At 46.7% G+C, this 24,166-nt stretch overlaps 1 protein-coding gene across 1 annotated transcript in view; it reads right to left on the bottom strand.

The window, feature by feature from the left end:
* Window positions 1-24,166, bottom strand: part of LOC138581416 (cytochrome P450 2D15-like) — a 458,914-nt gene that overhangs the window by 247,235 nt on the left and 187,513 nt on the right. The gene's annotated exons all lie outside the window — the stretch shown is intronic.

Below are 24,166 nucleotides of genomic sequence, written 5' to 3'. Positions count from 1 at the left end.
AAAATGTCTAATATCGCAACCATGTTGATATGGGCTGCTTACTTGTTCCCTGCTCTGAACACCTCAAAGATGTGGTGACGCTGGTGAGAGGAGCATTTCAACTTGTTGCAAATACATGCTATATGTCATTATTACTCACTGAGCATGCACTGATTGGTGTACACATATTCTAATGCTTTTATCATTTCAGTATGTAGCATTTTTAATTTGCGTAACTACTTGAGTTATTGTATATATGGATATTTTCCTTTAACTATTGGCCCTCACGGCCCTCACATTCTTTCGTTACTCTTGTTTTCTGTGAGCCTTAACTATGTCACCCATTTTCTTTTTTTTTTTTTATAACTCTGTTTATTGAGTTTGAACAACACAACATAAAGAAACAAACATGAGTGAGACATGACTCATCGGCATACATAGGATGAAGGCAACATGGCAATAATAGCAGCTAGCATGGGCCCACTTGGCCGAGGGCCGTAGGACATCAATAGGACGAGGCCGGCAAACAATGCTAACAGTGCTACCAATGTACCCCCACCCGCAGGTCTCAGTGAGCATCTAGCCATTTACCCCATACTTTTTCAAATTTACAGGGGCAGCCCCGTGCGTTATAGATCCGGCGCTCTGAGGCTGCGCACCTGTCCAACTCGTTGCTCCAACGGTTCAGGCTCAGTGGGTCAGCTGATCCCCAATTGGCTGCAATAAGTCTTTTGCCTGCCCCTAACGCAATTGCCAGAAACATTTTCTCATATTTAGACAGGTCTACTTCCCCCCCGATGCCTAAGAGTACCATCTTGGGATCCCTAGGATTGGTGTCGACGGAGCGGCTGAGATTGTGTTAACACAGTCCACCCAGAAGGCCTGTATCACCCGACAGTCCCATATCATATGGTAGAAGGTGGCGGGCTCATTTTTGCATCGAACGCATGTCCTGTCTTCTATTCCACCCCATCTGGCCATTACGGCGCGTGAGTGGTATGAGCGATGGAGGATCCTCAACTGTATTAGTCTAAGCTTGGATTCTATACCAATTTATCTGGGGGACATTAATGCCTCCACCCAGTCTTCAGGTTCCAGGGGACCTAACGTCCCTTTCCCACTTTGCTTTGAGCCCGTCGAGCTGTGCCGCCCCGAACGAGTTAAGGGCCTGATAGAGAGTGGAGGTGACCTTAGAAGAGATGCGTTGCGGGAGAATATTGGTCTCAATGGGAGAGCAGGGGGGTATGATCGTCGTGTCAGGGAATTGGGTGCGGATGGCGTGGGTCAGTTGCGCATGCCAAAACCGGTCCATGGGTGCCAGGTCGAATTGTTCTCGCTTAGTCTCAAAACCCAGGAGGCGCCCCCCTTGTATCACATGTGCCAGTGTGTGTAATTCCTTTTGCTTGCCAGTGACCAAAGAAGCCCATTTTCACTATTTCCGGGAGGAGCGCATTGTGCCATATGGGTTGTGTCAATGTTGGCTGTCCTTTCCAGCCGATTAGTTTGTGTGCGTCCCGCCAGGCGCGACGGATGTGGTGGGTCATTTTGGGCAGCGCCGGGAGTTGATCGTGGGTGGCGTAGAGGATTTGCAGTGGTGTTAACGGGGCCATGGTCTCCAGTTCGATACGGGTGTGTGGTAGTGTGGGATCTGCGTGCATCCAGTCATTCACTACTCCTATCTGTGTGGCCAGGTAATAGGTGCGTATGCAGGGTAAACCGATGGCTCCCTCCCATACTGATCTCTGGAGCGTGTCAAGGGCGATCCTGGATTGTTTCCCACCCCATAGCAGTGTGCGCAGGTTCTTGTCAATGAGTGCAAAGGTTTCTCGGGGGATGGGGATTGGGGCATTCTGGAGGACATACAACAGTCTGGGGAGGGTCATCATTTTGAATAGTGCGGCTCTGCCCATTAGCGATAGGGGAAGTGATTGCCAATGGGGGGTGTCTCTGTTGAACCGCTCAATTACTGGTTGTAGGTTAAGTCGGAGGAACCCATCGAGCGTCGGGTCAAGCCGTATACCCAGGTATTTAAATTCCCGATACCCATTTTCTTAAATACATAGATTGTACTCCTATGTCCCCACATTTATAACATTGTTATTTCTATACTGTTGAATATCAGGATAAGACAACAGAGACCTCTTTACAAGTGCAACACGTAGTTTCTACTCCTGAATCATGATCTCAGACTGGCAACACTTGTGAAATGCAAGGAAATAGCAAAATGCCCAGGTAATCACACGGTCCTCATTTTGGCTACTATCGGGAGAGATGGTGGCATAGAAAATCACTATTGATGTCATCAATAGCGTAAATAAGGCAAGCCACATAAAACTGAAAATCCTTCATGAATATTTGTGCTCACAAGGAAAATGACTTCTGGGCGTACTAAGTCGTGTGGAGACTGTGGACGACTACCTTGAAGGGGTTCCATGTGATAATTCTGCCTCAAAAATATCGTGATACAAAAATATCGCCATATTTTTGCAGCAAAATTCACAATGTCCAAGAGTTAACAATTGCACTCAGGAATCTTAAAGACCCCATTTGGAGGAACAATCTGCAGTTTTCTTGGAGTTCTGGAAGGGATTGATGGTCAATATGCGGTAGCCTTCATGGAGAAGTGAATTCCTGCTCTACTTCATTTACAATTGTATCCTTCACAAGAATGACAACAAGAGCACAGAAACCCTCTGAACAATCCACCCAATAAAAACTCACTGCATCCATTTATGGTATGCATCCTATTGCATAAATATACAAGGGCCATATTGCAAGTAGTGAAAAAAGGGAATAGCTTCGTAAAAGATGATTATATAATATTAGTATCCTTAGATATTGTCAAGCCCACCGTGAACAAGAGGAAGCAATTCTTGACCCTGTGCCCCGTCAGCTGAAGCCAGTGGGGGCTCGAATGGGAATGGGGATTGGTTTTGTGCATGAGGAATTACCGGGTCCTCCAAGGTTGGAATGACCCGGTAATTCCTCATTCACAGACCCCGGACACGATTTTGGAGGTAGCCATGGCGCTAATAGCACCATGGCTACCTTCAATCTCGTAATGAGGCCCTTACAGGGTAATTCATGGAAATTCGCACAAAAGTGTCGCACGCGGCTGGAGCACAGCGTGCCCGTGCGAATGTCTGCGCCAGCCGCGTGCGATAAAATCAATTTCCGCGCACATGGATTCTCGCCTCCAAAAGCAGACGTGGCGCAGAGTGGCGCAGCGACCCTGCAGCAGCGCCAGTTACGCCCCCAAGAACGCCCTCGCGCAAGGAAAAGCCATCAAGATCGCAAAACCATCGCAAAGGGCTGCGCCAACCCTGGACCAGTTTACCGGACTGGCAAACAGCAAACGCAAAGCGAGGAACGTGTATTACGGGTTTCGGGAACACGCGTGCGCGAGAAGTCTCACACGCGATCGGGCCTGGGGGAGCGTGTGCGTGTATTTCAGGGGTGCGTGAGAAGTTTTACACGCGATTGGGCTGGGTGCGTGTATTTCAGGGGTGCGCGGGAAGTTTCACACGTGATTGGGCTGGGTGCGTGTATTTCAGGGGTGCGCGGGAAGTTTCACACGCGATTGGGCTGGGTGCGTGTATTTCAGGGGTGCGCGAGAAGTTTCACACGCGATTGGGCCTGGGGGAGCGTGTGCGTGTATTTCAGGGGTGCGCGAGAAGTTTAACACGCGCACAGGCCAATCGCGTGTGGAACTTCTCGCGCACCTCTGAAATACACGCGCCCAGGCCAATCGCATGTGGAACTTCTCACGCACCCCTGAAATACACGCGCCCAGGCCAATCGCGTGTAGGACTTCTCGCGCACCTCTGAAATACACGCGCCCAGGCCAATCGCGTGTGGAACTTCTCGCGCACCCCTGAAATACACGTACCCAGCCCAATCGCATGTAGGACTTCTCGCGCACCCCTGAAATACACGTACCCAGCCCAATCGCGTGTAGGACTTCTCGCGCACCCCTGAAATCCACGCACCCAGCACAATCGCGTGTAGAACTTCTCGCGCACCCCTGAAATACACGCACACGCTCCCCCAGGCCCGATTGCGTGTGGAACTTCTCGCGCACTCCTGAAATACACGCGCACAGGCCAATCGTGTGTGGAACTTCTCGCGCACCTCTGAAATACACGCGCCCAGGCCAATCGCATGTAGGACTTCTCGCGCACCTCTGAAATACACGCGCCCAGGCCAATCGCGTGTGGAACCTCTCGCGCACCCCTGAAATACACGTACCCAGCCCAATCGCGTGTAGGACTTCTCGCGCACCCCTGAAATCCACGCACCCAGCACAATCGCGTGTAGAACTTCTTGCGCACCCCTGAAATACACGCACACGCTCCCCCAGGTCCGATTGTGTGTGAAACTTCTCGCGCACCTCTGAAATACGCGCGCCCAGGCCAATCGCGTCTGAAACTTCTCGCGCACCCCTGAAATACACGCGCCCAGGCCTATCGCGTGTGAAACTTCTCGCGCACCTCTGAAATACACGCACATTCTCCCCCAGGCCCGATCGCGTGTGAAACTTCTCGCGCACCCCTGAAATACACGTGCACAGGCCAAATCTCGTGTGAAACTTCTCGCGCACCTCTGAAATACACGCGCACAGGCCAAATCGCATGTGGAACTTCTCGCGCACCCCTGAAATACACGCACCCAGGCCATTCGCGTGTAAAACTTTGCGCGCACCCCTGAAATACACGCACACGCTCCCCCAGGCCCGATCGCGTGTGGAACTTCTCGCGCACATCTGAAATACACGCACACGCTCCCCCAGGCCCGATCGCGTGTGGAACTTCTCGCGCGTGTAGAACTTTGGCGCACATTTTTTTCCTGCGCAGGGACGCTACCACCTGCTTTCGTGTGGCGGACATGTATGGGCCTGTGCGCGTCTTTGGCCGTGCGCTGTTTTTCCCTATTCCATTCTATGAATACGTGTTGTAGGCGAGTGTGTGGGCGTTCCGCGCACTTGCCTCCTGTACTTCCCCCGTGACGCCTACATTTTCACGAGTTGTTCCCCATTCTGCGTGTAACGCCAGTGTTACGCCTACTTTTGTTATGTGCGCCGCGCTATGTGCGAATTCGCTGTGGCCTTATCGCACGGCATTCGATGACCTGTGCGCCAGCGTGCGCCGCGCACTATTTCAGCGCGCATCCCACATTTTGCGCGTGCACGGATTTCCATGAATAGATGTGCGCTGTTTTCTATGCGATAATCGCACTTGCACTGCGATTTTTGCTATTTCACTGTGAATCGCATATTTTCGCACGCGTGCGCCGTTTTTTCAGCGCACATTCATTCCATGAATCGGCCTGTTAGTGTCTATGATGTACAATTCTGTGAAAATGCAAGATCATCTTCATTGCTTACTGGAAGCATTATTGCCTGCTTACTACATCATATGTTATTGCTCAGACGTTGCACAATATGACTATCAATCTTGTTCTATTATGGATGTTTAAACCTTCAAATTGCATTTGTGTGTGTCACAGTCCCATGCCCTTAGGACAGCGACAGTCACAGGATGGCCCTAAAGACACTCGTTGGGCACTTCTGATAACCCCAAGAACCTGGGGTACGGGGTAGAAAGGAGGAGCAACGAAAGTAATAGGAAGGAAGCCTAAAGCACCATTCATGCAGACTCATTTAACCTGGTACTCTGGGTTAAGGCAACTACGGTTTCTCTCTTCAGGGTACTGGTGTAGGGATTGGTTGGTGGGCCCTACTCCTGATTCTGGTGTCAGTTGTGATGTAGGATTTGGGGCTGGCTACTCCCTCACAACAGTCGGTAGACTATCTGGCAGTCATGCCCAGACCCTCTCCTGAGGGTGGGCTCCCTTCGCTTTTCTGTTCCTAACTGTATGAGTGTGCAATGTTTGGGAGATGACTGATGGATTACTCACATACTGTCTCCTGGTTCAGGTCCTACTTCTTCCCCCAGTGAGACTACATAGGGTGTCTGTACCCTTGCAATGGCATTCAAGCATGCGGGTGTGGCTGGCTCTGCGGGATCGGCACTCTCTTGATTCCCTTAAAAGAATCACTTACCATTTGAACCTTCAGAATATATGAAAGACTGACAATTAAGGATGGGGAAACATGGTGGCATAGCTTACAGTTAGCTCAAGCTCTTCCACTGCCATGCAACTGTCTCTTAAAGAAACACTGTCCCTACTTTCCTTCATGGAAGAATCCCTTGACATGTCACAGGTGTATTGAGGAGACCAGGAAATCCCGCCCAAACCATCCCTGGGCCATAATCCACTACTTTGGGAAGGAACAGGGCCCCCTTTGTCACCAAGGATACACTTAAAATATGTAGTGCATGGCCTGTAAGGGTGAGCTGGGCCAGATGGATTAGATTTACTCTGGTTGTATCCATGCAGTGACATACCCATTACCAGTGCAGCATTATTGTAGTGAAGAGTGTTAGCAGTAGTAGAGGCAGAGAATAGATGGTTCTAGGTCTGACCTTTTTGGCCCCCTCTTCCGTGTCCTGCTGTGCATGTCCTGTAAGGCTGTCATGGGCAAGATGGATTAGATTTACTTTGGTTGTATCCTTGCAGTTATGTTATGTTATATGCATTTCTTAAGTGCACCGGCCACCCGAGATTATCTTGACGCTGGGCAGAGAGCAACGTCCCTAGCAGGAAGACAGGAAGAAGCCAGCCATTTTAGAAAAGGAATGTCTTAATTGCTTTCCTAAAGGCTACATGGTTAGATAGTTTCTTTATAGATAGTGGCAGCTTATTCCACAGAATAGCAGCTGCCACGGAAAAAGCCTGACCTCCAATCCATGCTCGTCGGTAGACAGGCACTATAAGCAGGTCCGCAGTTGCAGAACGCAGCTGACGATTAGGATAGTAACGCACAAACTTGGCCCAGGGAAATTCTGCTCCCAAATTGTATACAGCCCGGTGAACACAGCACAGAGCCTTAAACTCGATACGTTGATTCACAGGCAACCAATGGAGAGATCGTAAGACTGGGGAAATATGGACTTCATAAGGGGAGCCAATGGCCAGTCTTGCAGCCAAGTTTTGCAGACACTGTAGTTTTTGAATAAGCCCCTTCGGTTGAGCTAGGTACGAAGAGTTACACTAGTCCAACCGGGACCTGGCTATCCATCGAAAGGGAAGCTGAGAGTGTTACACCTAGATTTGTCACCTTCCCCTTAGGAATGGGGTGGCACCAAAAGAGACAGGCCAAAAAGAAGACAACCAGAGTGAAGGATCAGTTGGACACCCCACCACTATGTCTTCAGTTTTGCAGTGACATACCCATTACCCGAGCAGCACTATTGCAGTGAAGAGTGCTAGCAGTGGTAGAGGCAAGGAATGGATGGTTGTACAGCTCCCTTTCTTGGCTGCCGCTTGTCTTTTTGTCTCCCCTGCCACTTGCCTGGCCGAGGGGTAGACTTGATAATCACAAACATTGTGTGCTGATCATGCTTTTGGATGAAGTACCTTAAGCGGCAACATACAGGAGCCTCTCGCAATACAGTTTGCTTTAGAACAAAGCTCTGACCGCCAGGTGACACGTGTTCCTATGTGCCACCTGCCAGTGCATCCCTGTAACCCCTGGAGCCTCAGACCAGAGAGAAAACTACAAACAATATCAAAGTACGTTTTAAGAATATGTGTGTATGCACATGTTTCAAATAGAATACCATTTATGTGCAAGCGAATATGAATGAGTTTGCATGAATGATTGAATGTGCCTTTGTGTGTGTATGTGTGTGTATGTGAGTGTATGTGTGTGTCAGTGTGTGAAGTCAGTGAGTGAGTGTACGGTGAGTATTTGTCAGCAGGGATATGTGCTGCACAGTCAGCATAAATATGGATTTTCAGTGGCATGCTGGCATATATTATTGGCACCATCATGCAAGTATTTTCATTGGCAATATTGCTATATACTTTGGCCCAGGCAGTATTAAGAAGTGTTTTACAGGGCCATGTTGGCTTTTCTTTGCACAAATATATCATGGCATGTGCTTTACTTTTCAGTGCTGGCACATATTGGTACTATCATGAAATGGTTAACAGTGCCAATACTCGAATATATTTGGGCAAAGGCAGCATGGACACGTGTTTTACATAGAAAGGTTGGCATATATTAACATGATAGTGATCAGGAACATGTGCTTTACAGTGGCAGAGCTGGCATATATTGTGGGGACCATCATATAAGTGTTCTGCAGTGGCAATGCTGGCAATTATTGTGGTCACAGGCATCAGGAGAATGCTGTACAATGCTCCTATCTACTCGCAACATTGCACAAACCTATTGGACTTTTTTCATGTGTCATTCTACAGAACCAATTGTAAATGAAATTGCTTTTTACAATTTCTTACCAAAATTGTACAGAAAAATGCACCATATCAACAAATTACATTCAAAATGTTCTCATAACCCCATCACTCCCTAGGTTGGATGTTGGTTCGGGCTCCCTCACGAAACACTGTCACATGCACTCATTTTTAGGAAATATTGACACAATTCATCACTGTACTTGAATCATTTATAATGGGGCTCCCCTCTCAGATTCTCTACTCCCAGGAACCAAAAGCTGCCTTTGCCATTTTATGTTGGGTCTGGAGGACATGAAGGAGGTGCCTCGTTATTGCAGGCATAGATACTATTTTTTCCTATCACCTTTTCTCAAAGTGACCTCCTGCATTTAATGCCAAATTTGCACGAGCAAGAAGGCAGGCATATCCCACATGATAAATCTACCCCCTGCCATTACATGTGTACAGAGCTGCACTTCATAATGAACCAGGCTCAATCGTAGTTTACACGTTGGAAGTCATAAAGCAAACATGCACATTGGAAGAGGATATGGTGTGTTTGTCTGAGAAGTGCAGTGGGTATATATAACACATTTTCATGTTTGAATATGGCATTAACCTGTGGAATTTTCCTAATTAATGCTGAGGGATTGCAAACACAAGACAATTAATCAAAAAGGCCATGCACTTTATGACATCTTAGCAAAGATCACATGTTGAAAGCATTGGAGTGCTGCCTCCCACCTGCTTGAGAGTGACAGATCAAGTATCTGTAACACACTCTTGGCCCGGAACATTACAATTTGAGAGCAGCTGCAGGGAAGCTTTGTCCTTCAATGCCAGCACACCACAGTAACCCACTCTCTTCACTGGGGATCCCTTAAAATACAGCTACCATTCAGTGGAAGCTGATGATTCTTATACATGAAGGGACATAAACTATTCCCAATGTCAGGGAGAATTCTCATAAATGGTTAATTTCCCTTACCTACTGAGTCCCTCAGCAGCTTTGCTGGATTTCTAGGATTTATTTTTTTCACCTGGTAAGAGTGTGAGCCTTTTTCCCACTCTGACATGTGTTTTGCCATGTGTATTTCTACTTTTTGTGTGATCTTGGGCCCTGGAGCCTCATCTACTCCATGGCACCATATTCTTCCATGCGTGTTACACAGCACCTTCAGTGCAGTGACACAGGGTTGTCTTTTAGACTTCCCATCGACTCCATGTTCTGGGGCTGACTACTGTCCCCCAGAAAAGATAAAGTTGACATTAACTTTATTTAGTCACTTTTACCACAGACCCAGTACACCCCATCTTACATGGAGTATTGGAAAGGGTTAAATCTTATCCCTTTTTGTCTGTGCCTCTTGGAGCATTGTTTCGCTCCCTTTACATCAAGACTTGGCTGGTGGCAGTGGTATCTACCCCATTTTTTATACCGCGCTTATCTTAAATAGCCATGGTATTGTTTTAGACTATCATATTCGCCTCAAACATAAACCCGCTTGACCATATATATTTTATTATGGTTCCGGCTGGGTCTATTCGCCATTTCTTTTTGTAAATATCTTTCTCGTGTTCTACTCTGCGCGCCAAACCAGGTTTGGTCCCTTTGTTCATTGCCTTTTCGCGGGCTTCCACACAGAAGCCCTCCTTTTGGTGCCTGAGAGTCTGGGTATGCAGGATGTGAGGGAGGGGTTTTAGGACCTCTGCCATGGGTTTCCTTGGTAACCCAAGTAGAACTCCTGTTTGATTGGCTGGGTGACTGTCCTTGCCATGGCAGCCACACTGCTGTGTAATTGACAGCCAGGCTGTATGAATGGGGGAAAACTGCATAAAAAGCAGGTCTCTGGGACTGGAAGAGCAGAGCCGCCACTGGAACGAAAGAACCAACGAGGAACTGACGGAAGAGGACCCCTACAACAACTGAACCGCCCGGTGAAGCCTTGCTGCAGGTCCGAATCTTCAGAATCCGACGACAGAAGATCCTCCAGGAAACTTCTTCCCTTGAGCTGGTGGGACCAACCAGTTTGCCCAAACTGCAAGCCAGGACCCCTCCTCTGGTCGAATTCGCTGTACAGAGCTACAGTGGACCGGATAGCCAGGAAGGTCGGACCCTGCTTGGGTTTTAAGGAGCGCACCTTTTATTCGTTGCTTTGCTCTGCTGCTGGTTTCTTCCCTGGGTAGTGCAGGACCCTCCAGTCTTCCTACTTCTGAACAGTCCGACAGTCGCTTCAGGAACCGTGAGTCTGCAGGAACTACCAGGAACGTCTGCCTCAGCTACAGCTCCCTCTCCGTTTTAAGGTACTGTGCAAATCCGGTTGTTCATTTCGTTCAGCTGCGGTGAAAGTGTTTGAAATCTTTCTCCAATCCGAGGGCTTGTCCTTCTCTTCTGTTTGAACTACCTTTTCTACCAAGTAACCTCGTCCGGAAACCGTGCCACGAACTTTACCGCGAACTACCCTGAACTGTATTATCTTGAGCAAAAGACTTTTGACCAGTGCTTAATTTGTAAAACAATAACTGCCAGGGCCCAAAAAATCTTGGCCCCCTAATGCCGCGCTGGGACCGCGGGCTCCGCCCGCAATGCGGGCGTCACGGCCTAGGCCGGTTCAGTGCTAGATCTAGATTGGCCCACCACCAGCCCATCGCATTGCTGCTGCTGCTCCATGTCACAAGTTTGGCGCTGCAGCAACTGCTGGCACAGGCTAGTAGTGGGATGGATGCGGAAGGAGCACACATATCTATCTTTGTTTATTTCACAACTTATTTTATTACATGTTTTAAATCACTGAAAGTACTGTGGGATTAACTAGATTTTTCAGGTTGGCATCAACTTGCATTCTGGGAGTTATAGTTTAACATTAAAACCACAACAATATTCTTTTGGTTTAAGATGTTGCTATAATGATTTACATGCTGTCATGTGACTTTAATTAGAAATGTGCGTTTTTTGTAAGTAAACTCTTCTGTAGACCTTGAAATCCAACTATTTGAGCCAAGGTTTGTGATCCTGGTCAGACCCCTTCCCCCCTCGACATCCCCTGCTATGACCTAGGATATGGCCACTGGCCTCTAAATGTCTATTCTATGTAGGTTTCCTATTCATATTGAAGTGGAGGTTATGTTCGGGATAGCCCTCTTATCTTCTGCCTCAGCACCCGTAGTGCCGCCTTGCACATAACCAGCAGGACAGGCACCAGAAGTTAAAGGTGGAAGTTATACAGAAACTACAGCATCTGGGCATTTGATTGGCAGCTCCATAAGCAACCCAATGAAATCTATGCCTCCTAATTACCTACAATTATTTTAGCTGCCACAAGTGTTCCAGTGTTTCCCCCTGCTGACTAGTAGCTTGTGTAACATCTTCTTTCTGCTTTGCACTTAGTTTCCATATGGGCACGTTGATTTACATGTTAGCATTGTCACAGAGAGCCAGGTCAGCTTCACCCCATGGGTAAAAATCATTGGAAACACCAACAGTTTGGGCTTTTGTGTAGGCATGGGAAAGTCACTTGCCAGGCACTGCCGTAGTGGTATTACCTGGCTATAGAAGGTAGCAGGTGCAAAATGGTGCAAATACCTGGGCTGGGCATCTAAACGTGTCTGACAAATGCCTAATACTTATACAAAAGCCAAAACTGTTAGCTTTGCCATTACTTGTTTTTTACAGGACTTCAGTGAAGGACATGTATAGTGCTTATAAATGAAGTGCCTGAAGGCGAACCTGGTTAACACGTTTTTATTACACCAGTAGCACACCTACAGTGCCAAATAATTAAGTCATTAACTATAAGAAGAACTGGCAGGTGCTTCTAGTGCAAAGTTCGATGGTGAGGCTCCATTAAAGCAAGCTCAAAGAGTTCCAATGAGGTGATGTTTATCATATCATGTGTGCATCAAGTGCTGAGCATGAGAAAAAGTGAAAGAAAAGAAAAAGCAAACCTAATTTTTCACGCCTTGAAACACTTGCGTATATGCGCATTATAAATGCCATATCATATCATAATATTCAGTGTATGGACCATTATAGCATGCTAGTTTACAGAGAAACATCCTTAGTGAAGCAAGTGCATATTTCATTGTTGTATATAAAGCTACTTCCAAAGTAACGTCCTGTTTGTAGGGCTGGATGAAGTTAGCCAACAGAAATCAAGGGAATTATAGACATAGTGTAGCCTGTCACTGTCACCCAAACTCTAAATCGCTAGTGCTGCAATAGTTGTAAATATAGTTAAAAACAAACAGCAGATTGACTATAAAATATGGAGACAATCTCTAAACACCACCAGAGGTCGTACCCAGTGTAACCCGGGCGGCGGCATATCTCAGAATGGCGATCTGCTGGATAAACGCGTTTGTGTTCATAAGTTGAAAAAGGTCAAACATGCAGCCCGCTTAAGCATTAAATCAAGCCTCATGTTGAACAAAGCGTCAATCTGCTGGATAAACACGTTCGAGTTCACAGATTGATAAAAATTAAACATGCAACCCACTTAAACATTAAATCAAGCCTCATGGTGAGTGCGAGGGCTGCTCAATATAAATCAAAGGCTCTGCTTACCTCGCGTACATGGAAACTCCATTAGCACTGGCCAGATGACTCTGGTCTGGGGAAGAAATGAAAGGCTGCCGGGCACCTCTCATTCATTCAGCAGGGGCGGGGAGGCAGGGGATCACCTCTGCTTCTTTTTGTAGCAAAATCAGCTCTGTCAGCTCACTAGAGTCCACCCACCCCCACCCACAACAATTTGTTATTGGAGGGAGCACGCCTGGCGCCACGCTGGCGGGTAACTGGGCCTCAGCAAGCGATTGAATTCATCAAAGAAAGTTAACCCTTTCGTGTTAACTTTCTTTGATGAATGCCTTCATCCCCTGGGCAGAATGAGTTCCGGTGCCGAAATAACTCTGCCGGTGGGGCCCAACCACCGGCACAAATTAAGCACTGCTTTTGACCTATTGACTTTGGCCCTAAGCCTTTTCTATTTTATTTTATCATTGTAGTCTCTCTTGTTCGATTGCCCTGAGTACTTACCTGTTGGTGTGATTCAATTTCAGTTAACTTTGTCTTTCCCTCCCTTTTTAATTGCTGCAGTGCCATTTTGCTCCCACTTCATTTTGTGACCTTAACTTGTCTGGAACTTATTGGGAGTTGTGTGGTGTATAAAGAGAGTGATTTTTAAACTGCTTAGAATAGTGAAATGTTATACAACTGAAGAGTGAAATAAATGTATGTTCTTTTACTTGAAAACCTTGAGTCAGTGTTTGCCTGAATCATAGTAATTTCTGTCCTTTGTGTAACTATTTGATACTGCTCACTTACTCTTGAGATAAGTCTGGCTGCTCAGCCACTTCTACCACTTTAACTGCATAGTACAGGCTTGTACCAAAGGTGAAATTGTACTGTCACTTGTAGTCTTAATTGTGTGTGGTGTTCCCAAAGGGTACTGCATATAATTCTGCCTAACACTGGTGTACAGCGGTGGGGATAAAGTATAGTAATTACACTTAGAGTGCTGCTGTTACCCTGGATCAACTAACCACAAGGCTAACATCACTAAAAAGCAATATTAATCATGTCTGATATGGAAAGCCACAGTCAGGAGACCCTCCTGAGTTACACTGCTGATTATTTAAGAAACATGTGTAAAGAAAGGAAACTCTCTGCCAAAGGCAAAAAGTCTGAATTGATTGAAAAATTGTTAAGAGTCCAAGTCTAGGAGTGGGTCTGAAATGCCTGACTCCTTAGCAAATGTGGAAAGTATTGAGGATGATAATGTATCTGTTACTGGTGAATTCGAAGAAGTAGATGTGTCTCCTAATGTAGGTCTCTCTGCTCCCTTGCCTGCTCAGCAACCTCAACCCTTATCCACTGGGACCCCACAGGTCCTAAACTCAGTCAAACTGAACAAAAACATCAAGAACTGAAATTCAGAGAAATTGAGTTGAATCATGAACTAGAAATGAAAAGATTGTCTCTTGAAAATGCTTCTCTCCCAGAGTCCTTTAGGTCTTCCAGTCCTAAGAGACCCTGTATGTCTAAGGAAATTGTGGGTATATATTAGGTTAAGCTTGATATTTTGGATTGGTTGGCAATGTTTGAATATACCCATAGTATTCAAGGTCTTACAGGGAATCAGTTGCTTCCCTGGCTCTTCTCTAGGCTACCCACTGTTGCATCTGATGTGATGGAGTTGGGGAGGTGGATAGGATGGATTATGAGTGTGTGAAGCTAGCTTTAATTGCTAGATTTGGGAATCTAGTACCTTTCCCAGTACCTTAAGAGGCTTAGGACCCTCAAAAAGCAGGATGATACCCCTTGGGCTACCTGGGTATGTGACTGTTTGAAAAACTTAGATGTTGGATTAAGGGTTACAGAGTAAACACTTATGAAGGAATGAGAAATCCCGTAATGTTGGAGTCTATTTTTGATGTCTGCTCTCCTGAGCTCAGACAGCACTTGGCTGATTCTAAGGAGATAGATCCAAAGAAGCTAGCTACGGCTGCTGACCTGTGGGTTGCCAACAGGGCTACTCACAAGGATTCTGGGGCTACTCAGAAAAAGGATGAAGGGGAAACAACCAAAGAAAGACAACAAAGAGAATTCTAATACCTCCAATCCAAAAGAGGGCCACAAACAGAAATATAAGCGTAAACCACAAGGGAAACCAAATCAGGCTAGTGTACCATCTGGACCCAAACCAGATGGAGGTCAGAACAAACCCCCATTCATCAAAACATTTGCGAAATGTTATGTTTGTGGGTCAACTGACCATGTGAAAGGGGATCCCAGATGTAAGGGTAAACCTTCAGGGGTCCACACTGTCTCCTTAGCCTTCTCCCCAGAGGAAGAAGTCCCTATGGAAAGTGGAAACCTTCACCTACTGGTAGATGAGTCTCAGCTAGTGTTTCTTTAGTGTCCCTGGGCTTGTGGGAACAACAGAATTTAGATGTCTATAATTCCATCTCAGATAATACTAAAGAGTATTATAAAGATAGTGTTCTGTTGAATGGTCAGGAAACCCCTGCCATCAGAGACACTGGAGCCAGCATAACTGTGGTGGACGAATCATTTTCCAAGGTGGAGGATGTTGCTAGGGCACCCAAACACCTCACCAAGTCAGCTGGAGGCCCTGTGCAAATGCTTCCCCAGTTTCCAGCTCTCAACCAGTGTAATGATATGACTGTCAACATACGTGTTAGTGTGCAGAGTGAAGTGCCTGGGAGAGTCCTATTGGGTAATGACCTGAAAACTCTTGGAGTTGTGTCAAGCACCCCCAGGCCCCCAATTAAAAGGAAACAGGAGCTCACTAGGTCTGCAAGGGAGAGAACCTTGAGAGGCTCTCTAGATGAGTTGATAGAGGAAACTATCACTCCCACTCCACAGGAGTTGCTCACTGCTATTTCTAAGAAGACAAAGGCAAAGGGGAAACCCAAGACCTACAGGAAAAAGACAGAAAGCACCCCTGTGCTACCAACAAGGACATCACTGAGATTGTCCAAGATCACACCTGTGATCCCTCCACCTGCTGAGGCAGAGTGTGAGGGGCAACCTTGTGTAGTTGAGCCAGTTTCTGAAGAATCAGATCTGGAAGAAGACACTGTCTTAGTTGGGGATCTTGACCCTGTTGACCATCCTGAGCTGCAGTCTTTACTGGCAGAAGGTGGACCCAACAGGGCAGACTTTAGTAAAGGACAGAGAGAGTGTCCTACTCTTGAAGGTCTTCGACAACAGGCTGCTAACCAACTTGATGGGCAAGAAGTTGGAAAGCACAGGTTAAGCTGGGAAGATGGCCTCTTCTACAGTTAACCAACTGAGTCTACCCCTGGGGACTGCAAAAGACGTGTAGTGCCCCTTGCCAACAGACTCCAGTTCCTACAGTTAGCCCATGAGATACCTTTGGCTGGTCACTTGAGTTTCAAGAAGACCAAGGAAAGGCTCTCTCTTTACTTCTACTCGCCTAAATGGGTTCAGAAGTTGACAAATTCTGTAGGAGCTGTCACACTTGCCAAACCTCTGGAAAGAGTGGAGCCAAGAATGTGGCACCCCTGGTGCCTCTCCCAGTGATGGGAGTTCCTTTTGAGAGGGTGGGCATTAACATTGTCGGTCCCCTTGACCCTCCCACATCTTCAGGGAACAGGTTTATCCTGGTTGTAGTAGACCATGCTACAAGATACCCAGAAGCAATACCTATGATAACTGTTACAGCTCAGGCTGTGGCTCAGGCTCTACTTGGTATTTTTACCAGGGTAGGGTTTCCTAAGGAAGTGATATCCGACAGGGGATCCAATTGTATGTCCCACTACATGCAAGCCATGTGGAAAAACTGTGGTGTCACTTACAAGTTCTCTACAGCCTACCATCCACAGACAAATGGACTGGTAGAGAGGTTTCATCATACTATGAAGAGCATGAAAGGTGCTTTAGAAGAACCCCTTAAGAAAAAGTGGGACCTTCTACTGCCATGCCTTCTCTTTGCATATAAAGAAGTCCCTCAGGAGGGAGTTGGTTACAGTCCCTTTGATCTTCTCTATGGACAAAGACTGATATGTTTGGGATATTTCTTCTCTGTGAAAGATAGTGAGCTAAAGACTCTGGGTAAGTCTCTCGTAACCAGGACTAATGTCTGGCAGAGGGACTCCCAGGACCCCCTTGTTAATTTGCATATTTAAGTAACTTTGGGTCTCACCCAAAGTAACTAGGGGAATCCAGACGTGGACCCCTTGCTCACTATTCTTAGAGAGGCACAGATCTACCCTACTGATGAGGTTAAACCAGACCGAAACACGTGTCTGGGGTTTCTGTTGGTACTCTTGTTCAGACGAGAATTGCCTAGCATTTCGGTACTGGACTGCCCCAGGGCAGGACAAAGACTGATATGTTTGGGATATTTCTTCTCTGTGAAAGATAGTGAGCTAAAGACTCTGGGTAAGTCTCTCATAACCAGGACTAATGTCTGGCAGAGGGACTCCCAGGACCCCCTTGTTAATTTGCATATTTAAGTAACTTTGGGTCTCACCCTAAGTTACTAGGGGAATCCAGACGTGGACCCCTTGCTCACTATTCTTAGAGAGGCACAGATCCACCCTACTGATGAGGTCCAACCAGACCGAAACACGTGTCTGGGGTTTCTGTTGGTACTCTTGTTCAGAGGAGAATTGCCTAGCATTTCGGTGCTGAACTGCCCCAGGGCAGGACAAAGACTGATATGTTTGGGATATTTCTTCTCTGTGAAAGATAGTGAGCTAAAGACTCTGGGTAAGTCTCTCGTAACCAGGACTAATGTCTGGCAGAGGGACTCCCAGGACCCCCTTGTTAATTTGCATATTTAAGTAACTGTGGGTCTCTCCCTAAGTTAGTAGGGGAATCCAGACGTGGACCCCTTGCTCACTATTCTTAGAGAGGCACAGATCCACCCTACTGATGAGGTCCAACCAGACCAAAACACGTGTCTGGGGTTTCTGTTGGTACTCTTGTTCAGAGGAGAATTGCCTAGCATTTTGGTGCTGGACTGCCCCAGGGCAGGACAAAGACTGATATGTTTGGGATATTTCTTCTCTGTGAAAGATAGTGAGCTAAAGACTCTGGGTAAGTCTCTCGTAACTAGGACTAATGTCTGGCAGAGGGACTCCCAGGACCCCCTTGTTAATTTGCATATTTAAGTAACTTTGGGTCTCACCCTAAGTAACTAGGGGAATCCAGATGTGGACCCCTTGCTCACTATTCTTAGAGAGGCACAGATCCACCCTACTGATGAGGTCCAACCAGACCGAAACACGTGTCTGGGGTTTCTGTTGGTACTCTTGTTCAGAGGAGAATTGCCTAGCATTTCGGTGTTGAACTGCCCCAGGGCAGGACAAAGACTGATATGTTTGGGATATTTCTTCTCTGTGAAAGATAGTGAGCTAAAGACTCTGGGTAAGTCTCTCGTAACCAGGACTAATGTCTGGCAGAGGGACTCCCAGGACCCCCTTGTTAATTTGCATAGTTAAGTAACTTTGGGTCTCTCCCTAAATTACTAGGGGAATCCAGACGTGGACCCCTTGCTCACTATTCTTAGAGAGGCACAGATCCACCCTACTGATGAGGTCCAACCAGACCAAAACACATGTCTGGGGTTTCTGTTGGTACTCCTCTTCAGAGGAGAATTGCCTAGCATTTCGGTGTTGGACTGCCCCAGGGCAGGACAAAGACTGATATGTTTGGGATATTTCTTCTCTGTGAAAGATAGTGAGCTAAAGACTCTGGGTAAGTCTCTCGTAACCAGGACTAATGTCTGGCAGAGGGACTCCCAGGACCCCCTTGTTAATTTGCATCGTCAGAGGTCCATTGGCCTGATCAAGGAGGGGTTAGTGAGTGCTCCTTACCCCAAGCCAGTCAGAGTGACTGACTATGTGATAGGTCTCCGGAGGAGGATGTCACACATGATGGCAGAAGCAAGCAGTAACTTAAAAGCAGGTCAGGCTCTGATTAAACATTGGCATGACCAGAAGGCCAGCATGGTTGAGTTCTCTCAAGACCAGCTTGTATTAATTATAATGCCAACAAGGCAGAGGGCCTTGCAGGACAAATGGATAGGACCCTTCAAGGTTGTGGGCAAACTTGGAGAGGTGAACTATTTGGTGGACTTAGGCAGACCTAAGGAGGCTCCCAGAGTCATTCACACCAATCGTTTAAAGGCTTATGTCTCAAGATCAGAAGTGGGAGCTTTGCTTCTAGCCTCAGCTCAAGAGGAAGAGGAGAGTGAACCTCTACCTGACCTCCTCAGAGGCCAACCTTTGGATGAAAACATAGAAGAAGTTAATCTCTCTTCTCAACTGACTTCTGAAAAATAGGAGGAGTGCAAAGTTCTGTTGAATCAGTTTGCCTCCCTGTTTTCACTATCACCAGGCTTGACCCCTTGGGGCCAGCATGATATTCTCACTGGTGACTGTTTACCTGTGAAAAGCAGGGGTTACAGAATGTCAGAACATGTGAGATCCCACATCAAAGGAGAGGTCAACAAGATGCTTGATCTCGGGGTTATAGAGCCCTCTACCAGTCCATGGTCTAGTCCAGTTGTTCTAGTACCAAAGGCAGGATCCAAGGAGTTGAGATTCTGTGTGGACTATAGAGCTCTAAATGCAGTCACTAAGACTGATGCCCATCCTTTGCCCAGGACAGATGAACTGGTGGATAGACTTGGTTCAGCCATGCACCTCAGTGCATTTGACCTAACTTCAGGCTATTGGCAAATAGCACTGACAGACCATGCTAAGGTGAAAACTGCATTCTCAACCCCAGCAGGCCTCTACCAGTTTAAGGTTATGCCTTTTGGACTAACTAAAGAATGCACATGCTACATTTCAAAGGATGGTTAATCAGGTTCTGAATGGGATGGAGGACTTCTGCATGGCATACTTGGATGACATTGCAGTGTTCAGCCCTACATGGAAAGAACATATTGACCACCTGGGATATGTTTTGCAGGCTCTTGAGCAGGCCCATCTGACCATAAAGGCAAGTAAGTGTCAAATTGGTCAGAGTAAAGTGGTCTACCTTGGTCATGAGGTAGAAGGAGGTGAAATAAGGACATTGCCTAGCAAAGTACAAGCTGTACACATTTGGGCCACCCCTACTACTCAAACCCAAGTGAGAGCTTTCCTAGGTCTCACTGGGTACTACAGGAATTTCATAGAGAACTATGGGACCATAGCTTCTCCCTTGAATGTAGTCTCCTTTCCAAAATTCCCTAAAAAGGTTAGATGGAATGAGGAGTGCACTCAAGTCTTTGAAACCCTGAAGAAAGCCCTTTGTCAAACTCCAGTCCTAAGAGCTCCTGATTACCACCAACCCTTCATTGTGCAGACAGATGCCTCCAATATAGGTATAGGTGAAGTCCTTAGTCAACTGGATGAGAAAGGTAGGGAATACCCCATTTGCTTCATCAGTAGGAAATTGAAGGAACCAAAGACAAGGTGGGCAACCATAGAGCGTGAATGCTTTGCCATTTTGTGGAGTTTGAAGAAGTTTAGACCATACATGTATGGATGTACTTTTGTGATTCAAACTGACCACCAACCCTTGAGATGGTTAATGCAAAATAAAGGGGAAAACCCAAAACTTCTAAGATGGTCAATCTGCCTGCAAGGGTTTGATTTCACCATTGAGCACAGAGCAGGATGTCACCACCAACATGCTGATTGTCTCTCTACGATGTTTTTAACCGACTAGAGGCAGTGATTCATCCAGGAGTGGATTAAATGTTCCTGTCCCTTAGTCTGGGGGGGGGGGGTGGGGGGCGAGTGTTAGGGAGAATTCTCATAAATTGTTATTTTCCCTTACCTACTGAGTTCTCAGCAGCTTTGCTGGATTTCTAGGTTTAATTTTTTTCACCTGGTAAGAGTGTGAGCCTTTTTTACCCACTCTTACATGTGTTTTTCCATGTGTATTTCTACTTTTTGTGTGATCTTGGGCACTGGAGCCTCACCTACTCCATGGCACCATATTCGTCCATGTGTGTTACACAGCACATTATAACAACAAACAGGGTTACGTTGTTGTAGAAAAAACAAGGGAGGGCACGGGCAAGCCGTTGGTTTCCTTTTAACCGTTAAAGGGGTCAGACGTGGTAGCACAAAAACAACGGTTTTATAGGAAAATTTATTTAATTACTCAGAGTATCTGAAGCAAAAAACTGGGAGTTCATATCCTCGAACTCAAGTGCAAGGGGTGACAAGAGAGTGGCAAATCCAATAGGGTTGGTACATAGCTGTCCAGAACTGAAGATTAGATTCTGTAGCTGTGTGGTGGTAATCCGACCTGGAAAAGGTCAACTGTTCATATTCTGTTTTCCTGTGTTGTTATTTTAATGGTTCCCGTGGGTCACAGGGAGTCAGGAATACTTGAGGTTCAACGATTGGAAATGCACAAATTAAAAATGGCCAAGGGGCCAAAATGGTGAGGGCAGTGACACAGGCTTGTCTTTTAGACTTCCCACCAACTCCATTTTCTGGGGCTGACTATTGTCCCCCAGAAAAGATAAAGTTGCCATTAACTTTATTTAGTCACTTTTACCACAGACCCAGTACACCCCATCTTACATGGAGTATTGGAAAGGGTTAAATCTTATCCCTTTTTGTCTGCGCCTCTTGGAGCATTGTTTCGCTCGCTTTACATCAAGACTTGGCTGGTGGCAGTGGTATCTACCCCATTTCTTATACCGCCGTTATCTCAAATAACCATGCTATTGTTTTAGGCTATCATATTAGCCTCAAACATAAACCCGCTTGACCATATATATCTTATTACGGGTCCGGCTGGGTCTATTGGCCATTTCTTTTTGTAAATATCTTTCTCGTGTTTTACACTGCGCGCCAAACCAGGTTTGGGCCCTTTGTTCATTGCCTTTTCACGGGCTTCCACACAGAAGCCCTCCTTTTGGCACCTGAGAGTCTGGGTAGGCAGGATGTGAGGGAGGGGTCTTAGGACTCTTGCCATGGGTTCCCTTGGTAACCCAAGTAGAACTCCTGTTTGATTGGCTGGGTGACTGTCCTTGCCAGGACAGCCACCCTGCTGTGTGATTCACAGCCAGGCTGTATGAATGGGGGAAAACTGCATAAAAAGCAGGTCTCTGGGACTGGAAGAGCATAGTCGCCACTGGAACGAAAGAACCAACGAGGAACTGATGGAAGAGGACCCCTGAACGACTGAACCGCCCGGTGAAGCCCTGCTGCAGGTTCGAATCTTCAGAATCCGACGACAGAGAAGATCCTCGAGGAAACTTCTTCCCTTGAGCTGGTGGGACCAGCCAGTTCGACCAAACTGCGTTCAGCCACGGTGAAAGTGTTTGAAATCTTTCTCCAATCCGAGGGCTTGTCCTTCTCTTCGAACTACCTTTTCTACCAACCAACCTCGTCTGGAATACCGTGCCACGAACTTTACCGCGAACTACCCAGAACTGTATTATCTTGAGCAAAAGACTTTTGACCTATTGATTTTGGCCCTAAGCCTTTTCTATCTGATTTTTTCATTGTAGTCTCTCTTGTTCGATGGCCCTGAGTACTTACCTGTTGGTGTGATTCAATTTCAGTTAACATTGTCTTTCCCTCCCTTTTGCCATTTTGCTCCCACTTCATTTTGTGAGCTTAACTTGTCTAGAACTTATTGGGAGTTGTGTGGTGTATTAAGAGTGTGATTTTTAAACTGCTTAGAATAGTGAAATGTTATACAACTAAAGAGTGAAATAAATGTATGTTCTTTTACTTGTAAACCTTGAGTCAGTGTTTGCCTGAATCATAGTAATTGCTGTCCTTTGTGTAACTATTTGATACTGCTCACTTACTCTTGAGATAAGTCTGGCTGCTCAGCCACTGCTACCACTTTAACTGTGTAGTACAGGCTTGTACCAAAGGTGAAATTGTACTGTCACTTTTAATCTTAATTGTGTGTGGCGTTCCCAAAGGGTACTGCATATAATTCTGCCTAACACCCATGAATTATAATTGTAATTGTTTATTTGTACAGCGCGTTAACACAAGTGAAGTGCTTCAAAGTGGGAAGGGAGTAACAGAATACAGTAGTCATTCTTAGGACATGAGGTCACCAAATGATCACGGGCGAGGGGGAGGGGACAAGTGTGCCCAGTCCAGCAAAGATTACCCCTCTCATGGAACGTATGCTGAAAATGCAGTAGTGCTGAACATGGTGTAGAGGCCCGGAGGCAAGTGCAAAGACTGTTGGGGGAGCCTGGGACCTGTGAGGCTCTGGAGGTGTACCAGGCGACCAATCAGCAAAAGCTGAACAGAGTTAGGGAAGAGAAATAGGAGCAAGGCAGGAGAGAAAAAGAAAGGAGGTTAGCAGGGGAGAGGGAGAGAGAAAGAGAAGAGGAAGGTCTTGAGGAGTTTCTGGAACTTAAGTCTCTCTGGCACAAGGCGGAGAGAGTAAGGGAGGTTGTTCCAGAGTGAGGCACCTGCAGAGGATAAAGATGTACCCCAAATCTCCGCTTGGAAAGGAGGAGCGGAGGACGATGAGCGGAGGGCTCTAGAAGGAGAGTATTTAGGAAGAGAGTGTTGTATATAGTGCTTGTCCCAGCCCCAGAAAGCCTTGCGGACTATGCAGAAGGTCTTGAACTTGATCCTAGCAACCACAGTAGAGGGATTTCAGTGCCGGAAAGATGCGGTCCCTGGGCTTGAGGCCAAGGATAAGTCGTGCGGTTCTGTTCTGAATGAGTTGTAGCGGACGGAGAGTAGAAGTTGGAAGATTGAGAAAGAGGCTGCTGCAGTAGTCCAGCCTAGAGAGAACCAGGGCTCTAGAGACAGTGAGACTTTGGGGGAAAGTGATTAAAGGTAGAATACCTCTGAGGATGTGCAGCTAGTAGTGGGACTTTTTGGAGATGTCCGAGATGTGAGAAGAGAAGGAGAGAGTGGAGTCGAAAATGATCCCCAGATTCTTTGCCTCAGTAGAAGGTGGGGGCGCATGGCCAAGGGGAGCCGGCCAGTGAGAAATTAGGAAAGCGGGAACAAGGGTCCCAATGAGGACAATCTCTGTCTTACTGGCATTGAGGCAGACATCATTAGCAGCACACCAAGACTGAATTGCAGACAGAAGGTCAGGAATGAACGAGGAGGAGGAAGAGGCCGACGGCAGCCTGAAAGAGAGCTGCGGGTCATTCGCATAACACTGAAAGTTAGAGGTGAAGGTAGAGATCCTCTGGGCCAGAGGGGAGAAAGGACCCAAGTTCCACCTGGGGAGGACAGTCAGAGAAAAAGGAGGCAAGCCACACCAGGGCCAGATCTGTGATGCCCAGTGTATCACAGAGACGGGAGATAAGGATGTTGTGGTTTACTGTGTCGAAGGCAGAAGAGAGATTGAGAAGAACAAGGTCAGAAGGAGATTTAGAGT

Source organism: Ambystoma mexicanum, chromosome 3p, assembly GCF_040938575.1.
Source record: "Ambystoma mexicanum isolate Mex_15411 chromosome 3p, UKY_AmexF1_1, whole genome shotgun sequence".
NCBI lineage: Eukaryota > Metazoa > Chordata > Amphibia > Caudata > Ambystomatidae > Ambystoma > Ambystoma mexicanum.
Note: the sequence above shows the minus strand (reverse complement) of the source record. Positions and strands in the feature narration are given on the sequence as shown.